Consider the following 6,303-nt stretch of genomic DNA (forward strand, 5'->3'; position numbering starts at 1 on the left):
CCAGGCACTCTGCTAAAATCCCCCCACTTTTTTTTTCCAGCATTATCTCATTTAAGCCTCACAACAGCCTCATAAGATACGTACTTTTATTATCCCCATATTACAGATGAGCAAAGTGAGGTTAAAACAGGCAAAGTAGCTTGCATGTCTTGTAAGCTGGGGTTGGACCCAGGTCTTTCTGACTACAAAGACCTCCTTTAAGCACTCATGGAAGCCTCCCTGCCTGATTCATCCAGGCGGGTGGCTTCTGGCTGAGTGTCACGTGCTCTTTGTCCCCATACTTAAAAAGAGGCCCAGCGCAGAGGTTTCTGGGAACCAAGAGTTATAACGGCGTCTGTATGATCTCCTGAGGCAACTGCATCGGAGCTCGGCCAAAGTGAGCAGCAGCAGGAAAGCAGACTCGTGGAAGATGACAACAGCAGCTAGGCCAACTTTTGAACCTGCAAGAGGGGGGAGAGGAAAAGGAGAAGGTGATTTGAGCCAACTCTCAAAGCAATATTCAAGCAGAGACGTACCCTCTCATGCAAAGATAAAATATAGACAGACCACTCAGGATGCCCCGGGAGAAGTTCGGAACCGTGATTTCAGGAGCGAGTTGGAAGAGAGAGAGAGAGAGAGAGCTGCTGCAAGAGAAAAAAACAGAGACCGGCCAACCCGAGAACATACAACCTCCTCTTCAGTGTCAAAGAAGCCTTGGTTGGACCAGATTCCCGCTGCCAACCTCGATGCACACGACCCTCTAACAGGTGAGGAAGATGAAGATTTTGAAGAGGAGAGTGATGATGATGATACTGCAGCTCTTCTTGCAGAGCTGGAAAAAATTAAAAAAGAAGGAGCTGAAGAGCAGGCCAGGAAGGAAGGAGAACAAAAGGCTGAAGAAGGAAGGATTCGTATGGAAAACATTCTGAGGGGAAACCCTCTCCTTGATCTCACTGGCCCATCCCAGCCTCAGGCCAACTTCAAAGTTAAAAGAAGGTGGGATGATGATGTCGTTTTCAAGAACTGTGCAAAAGGTGTAGATGATCGGAAGAAAGACGAAAGATTTGTCAATGATATGCTGCGATCTGAATTTCACAAAATGTTCATGGAGAAATATATGAAATAGTACAGTTTTATGTGCTTAATGAAAGGCTGTAAAATGTAAAAAAAAAAAAAAAAAAAAGAGGCCCAATTCTTTTAGCACCCTCTCCCCCAACCTTCAGCTCCTTATCACCACCTCAGAAGTGAGGTATAAATTACAACTGCCTATTCTTCTAACTCAGTGGGTCATGGGAACACCCTTTCCTGCTATAAAGAAACATTTTAGGCACACACAGTCACACATAGTTCTTTGTACCTCTTTAGCCTCTAGGTCATTGGGGTTTATTTGCAGATGTTGCCAAGATGAATCAGAGATCTGGGGAAACTATCTGTCCTTGGAGAAAGAGAGCCGTCAGGATGTTTTTATGTTAGTTTCTTTTTGCTGATTTTGAATTTGTGTGAAGACTATCTCCCTGTCCCAGGAGAAATAGTTAGAAAAGTTTATTTTCTTAAGACTTAAACTATATTCTCCAAGCTCACTAAACTATCGGAACATCAACACTGGACTCTGCTGATGGCCTGATCTAGGAAGTAAGCATTTCTTTCCTTCTCTGCTTTTGTTCTATCTTTTGGGGACTAGATGGGATGTTTTTCTCTATCTGCTGATGACCCTAATAACCGTGTGTGTATATGTGTATGTGTGTGTGAGTGTATATGTGAGTGTGAGTTTGTGTGTGTGTGTATATGTGTGAGTTTGTGTGTGAGTCTGTGAGTGTATATGTGAATGTGAGTTTGTGAGTGTGTGTATATGTGTGAGTGTGAATTTCTGTGTGAGTGTGTATATGTGTGTGTGTATGTGTGAGTTTGTGTGTATATGTGTATGTGTGTATGTATATGTGAGTTTGTGTGTGAGTGTGTATATATGTGTATGTGAGTGTACATGTGAGTGTGTGTATATGTGTATGTATATGTGAGTTTGTGAGTGTGTGTATATGTGTATGTGAGTGTACATGTGAGTGTGAGTGTGTATATGTGTATGTGTGTGTGTGTGAGTGTGTGTGTATATATGTGTGTGTGTGTATGTGGTGGTGGTGGTTGGGGGAAGGGGGTCTGGATGAAGTGGTTACTCTTGTTGCCCTTTCTTTTCTTTCACACAAAGCTACCCCGTTTTACAGGTGGAAACGTTGAGTCCTGGTACACTGAAAGGGTTTGCTCCAAGATAACTCCACCAGACAGACTTAATTACAAATGCTGGCTTATCCTCCCAGGAAGCCTTCAGTTTAGTGACAATGGGAGCTGTTATACAATGAATTTTGAGGCTAATTTTAAAGTAAGTCACGTGCCCCTCCCGTTGCTCTGACCCAGATATGAAGCACGGATTTTAAGTTGCACACAAAGGAAACTACAATCAGTCTGGAGGCCCCACAGGAGCAGTTTGGTTGATTACAGGAATGCGAGCCTTGTGTCTCAGCCCCTGCAAGGCTCCATCCCTTGGGATTCACGTGGCGTCCAGTTAGGGCCCTGCCTTGGGGACAGGGCAGAGGGGACCCCAGTCCAGTGCCAGGCCCCGGGACTGACCCTGGGTCATTATCTCTGCCAGATACCCAGAGCCATAAAGAGATGCTCCTCTAACCTCTCCTGTGCCTACCAACAGCAGCTGATAGAGGTTTGAAACCAGTATCAAAATGTCCTCTTGACCCCTTTGGGGCACTGATAGTGAAAGGGAAGGACAGAGCCGGGACTGCCCACAATCCTTAAGGCAGCCGGGAGCTGAGAAGCGTTAGTGCAGACAGAGGGCTCTGGTTTAATGAAATGAAAACGTACCCCTGATCTCACCTTTCTGAACCACTTTTTTCTGTTCGAGGCTCCTGTACACAATCACCGGCTCCGGGAGCTTCCCTCCTCTTTCATTTCTCTAAACCAAAACCTGCTTCCAGGAAAGCATCTGATAAATTTATTTGCATCAAGAAGAATGGACAAATGTTATCTTCTGGGGTGCATTTGCATTGTGAAGACTTAAAGCAAAAGTGATTGGTCTCTGTGCAATGTCAGAGTCAAAGAAATTAGCTAAGAGGGGAGGGACCTGCTTAGGGGCAGGCAGTGCAGCAGGGGAAGGTGGGCAGGAAAATGAGTGGGAAAGCAGGACGTCATTTTCAGAAAGGAAGGCGAAGTCAGGAGAAGGGGTCTAGCAGCAGATAAAAGAGGTGATGGGAGCTGAGATGTGAGCATCAAACACCTTCAACTGAAAACTCATATTGGAAGTTATCTGCTTTTCCCTTCAAATAAAACATTCAAGAAAAGCAAGTGTGTATGTAAAACTCAACTCATTTACTCTTTGATCCATTCACTCATCCAAATGCAATTGTATTTACTATGTTCCATGTATCAGAGGCAGCCAGAAACAAGATACTTGAGGTCTCTCTACACAAGGAACCACGGAACATTCTCTCTAACTAGTGGGTGAGGCTAACAATAAACATAATTTCATGTGGTTGTAAGTGCTTTGAAGAAAATAAAACAGGTAAGGAGATGCAAGGGTGTTGGATCTGAAGGGCAGTTGCCCGGGGGAGGGGTATCTAGATGAGGGGTAAGGAAAGACTTCTATTTAGGGTGGCCGGATTTAGCAAATAAAAATACAAGACAGACAGCTAAGTCTGAGTTTCAGATAGATGATGAAAACTTTTCCAGGATAAGTACGCCCCATGCAATATTTGGAGGCATGCATGTACTACATGTACTAAAGTATTTGTCATTATTCTGAAATTCAGTTGTAACTGAGTATCCTACATTTTATCCTGTAATACCTCTCCTCCTCTGGGATCCCCATGGAGGAGTGTTCCAGGATAGAAAACAAGGAGTGCAAAGATTCCCAGGCAGGAATGAGCTTGGCTTGCTCAGGAAGCCCTCCGTGGTCAGATTCTAGGGAAGCAGGGAGGACAGTGGTAGAGATGACCTCATGCAGGGGAGCAGGGGCCAGATCACGTGGGCCCCAGGCCAGTGTGAAAGGTTTGCATTTTATTCTGATCTGTGGAAGTTTGAGGAGAGCTCTCAGCACTGCAATTACGCATTTTCACGAATACTCCAATTTAGTATTGTGTTTTCCAAAACAGGTGCCACTCACTTCGCTCTAAGACCAGATTTTAGGACTGGAGAGTAGTTGAAACTGAGCAGGATTCTGCAGGGCCTTCTTGGGGACAGACCCCCATGTCCCCTGCCTCTTGTTTGTAGAAAAGCTTTAGCCTCCTTGTCCTTCCCTGAGTTCCAAAGAGCAAATTTAATCAGAGAAATGAGAAAACACAGAAACAAAAGAAAACGATGAAGCAGGACAAAATAAAAATAGTTGAGTCATAAAACAAAGTCAAGGACATTCAGTTCCTCCTCAAGGGTTATAGATAATATCTTGAGCCATATCCTTGAGTTGTTTTACAGATACTAAAACCCTCACCAGGTGGAAGAAATCAATTGCTGACCACCAGCATGTAGACCCCAGACCAGCTGGAACCAGAAGGTTGATAATGTTAACTCCTGAAATACCACCCTGTTACCTCACCACCAACCAGTCAGAAGGATGCCCATGAGCTGATCAGGGATCTGGCAACCTTCACCCCTAATATTACCTTTAAAAACTCTTCCCCAGGGAATTCCCTGGTAGTCCAGTGGTTAGGACTCCACGCTTCTACTGCAGGGGGCATGGGTTCGATCCCTGGTCAGGGAACTAAGATCCCACGTGCCATGTGGTGTGGCCAAAAATAAAAAAAAATTTTTAAAAACAACCAAAAAAACCCTCCTCCAAAAGCCATGTGGGTGTTCAGGTCTTTCTAGCATGAGCTGCCAGTCCTCCTTTCTTGGTCCCACACTGGGTGCCTTGCAATAAACGCGGTACTTTCCTTCATCACAACCTGGCGTCAGTAGATTCGCTTTATTGCACATCAGGCAAGAGGACTTAAGTTGGGTTCAGTAACATAGGTGACCCTGGCCTGAGGGAAAGTGAGCAACATCTCCCCTAAATTCACTTGACCTCCCCCATCTCCTTCCACCCATTCACTACTGTCTTCAGTTTTCCTAGCACTGGATAGTCTTTTATTATACCATAAGAAATGAGCTTAACATGCTATTGGGAGAAGAGATTTGGGAATTCAAATTCTTACTAGTGTGTAAATGACTACTAGAAAGTGTTTTGAAAGTGAGGACGGAGAGAGCATGTAGGTCAAGGGAAGATGGGGAAAGAATAAAGAAGGGAAATTTGAGGGTGCTGATGTCAAGTGCTGGAGGCTTGACCAGTTCGCCTAGCTGTGACCCTGAAGCTGAGTGTTGGCTGAGTAGAAATACAAAGCAATTTGCCCCCCATCTCTGTTGAGATGGTCAAGAATCTCTTGGAAGAACGAGGCTGGCTGTGAACTGCCAGATGGCAGAGCAGTCAAAATATTTACTGTGAAGCCCACACTGTTTGGGAAAAGGCTGAACTTGCATTCCTGCCGCAGACCTTGGCGGTCTCCTGCCTCCTCTGCCATTGGCCTCCGTGACTCACCGAGTGAATCATGGCTCATCTCCGCAGGGATTTATCGATCTGAACCAGCCTCCCCTCTGGCCTTCCAGTAAAAGTTGCCCTGTGTCGAAAGGAGTCCTGACAGCATTTCTGTGAGAATGGCCCTGCCTTACTTTCCATGTAATGTCGGGGTTTAGGACTCAAAAATATCCTTGTGAGGTGAACAGAAAAGCAAGCAGAGTCTACATTTATACATGGGGAAACTGACTACAAACGGACCGTCTTGCCCCAGGTTTCAAGGGGATGAGCAGGAACTTGGACCTTGGACTTGGGTCTTTTCTAACACAGTAGGGGCTCTCAATTCACCTGGAAATTATCTAACAACTCATGCAAGATCGCATAGCTTCTTGCTGCCTCTAAAACAAAATGTTGTTTTTCTATTAAACCACAGTTTAGACATCAAGAGCAGTATCCTCAAGGGGAAAGAGGATGTCTTCAATTTTTTGCAAAGCACTCATTTCAGATAGGTTGAATCTCTGGGTAATGGACTGACTGATTCTGTCAAAAAAATTTAATGACTCTCCCATTATACAAATAATAAGTATTTATTGCAGAAACTTTGGAAATTTTAGAAAAACACAAAGGAGAAAATAAAAATCACCTGTAATCTTCCCACTCAGATACAATCGCTGTTGACATTTTGATATGTATCCTTCTTGTCTTTTTACATACACATAGAACCATATTTTAACAAATTGGAAAAAATGTGGTATAAACTGATTAATAACTCACTTTTT

General features: G+C 44.2%; 1 pseudogene; it reads left to right on the top strand.

The window, feature by feature from the left end:
• Positions 1–351: 351 nt before the first annotated feature.
• LOC115860842 (spliceosome-associated protein CWC15 homolog pseudogene) lies at positions 352–1,105 on the top strand (annotated as a pseudogene).
• Positions 1,106–6,303: the final 5,198 nt, after the last annotated feature.

The sequence above is a fragment of the Globicephala melas genome, chromosome 11 (genome assembly GCF_963455315.2).
Source record: "Globicephala melas chromosome 11, mGloMel1.2, whole genome shotgun sequence".
Classification (NCBI taxonomy): Eukaryota; Metazoa; Chordata; class Mammalia; order Artiodactyla; family Delphinidae; genus Globicephala; species Globicephala melas.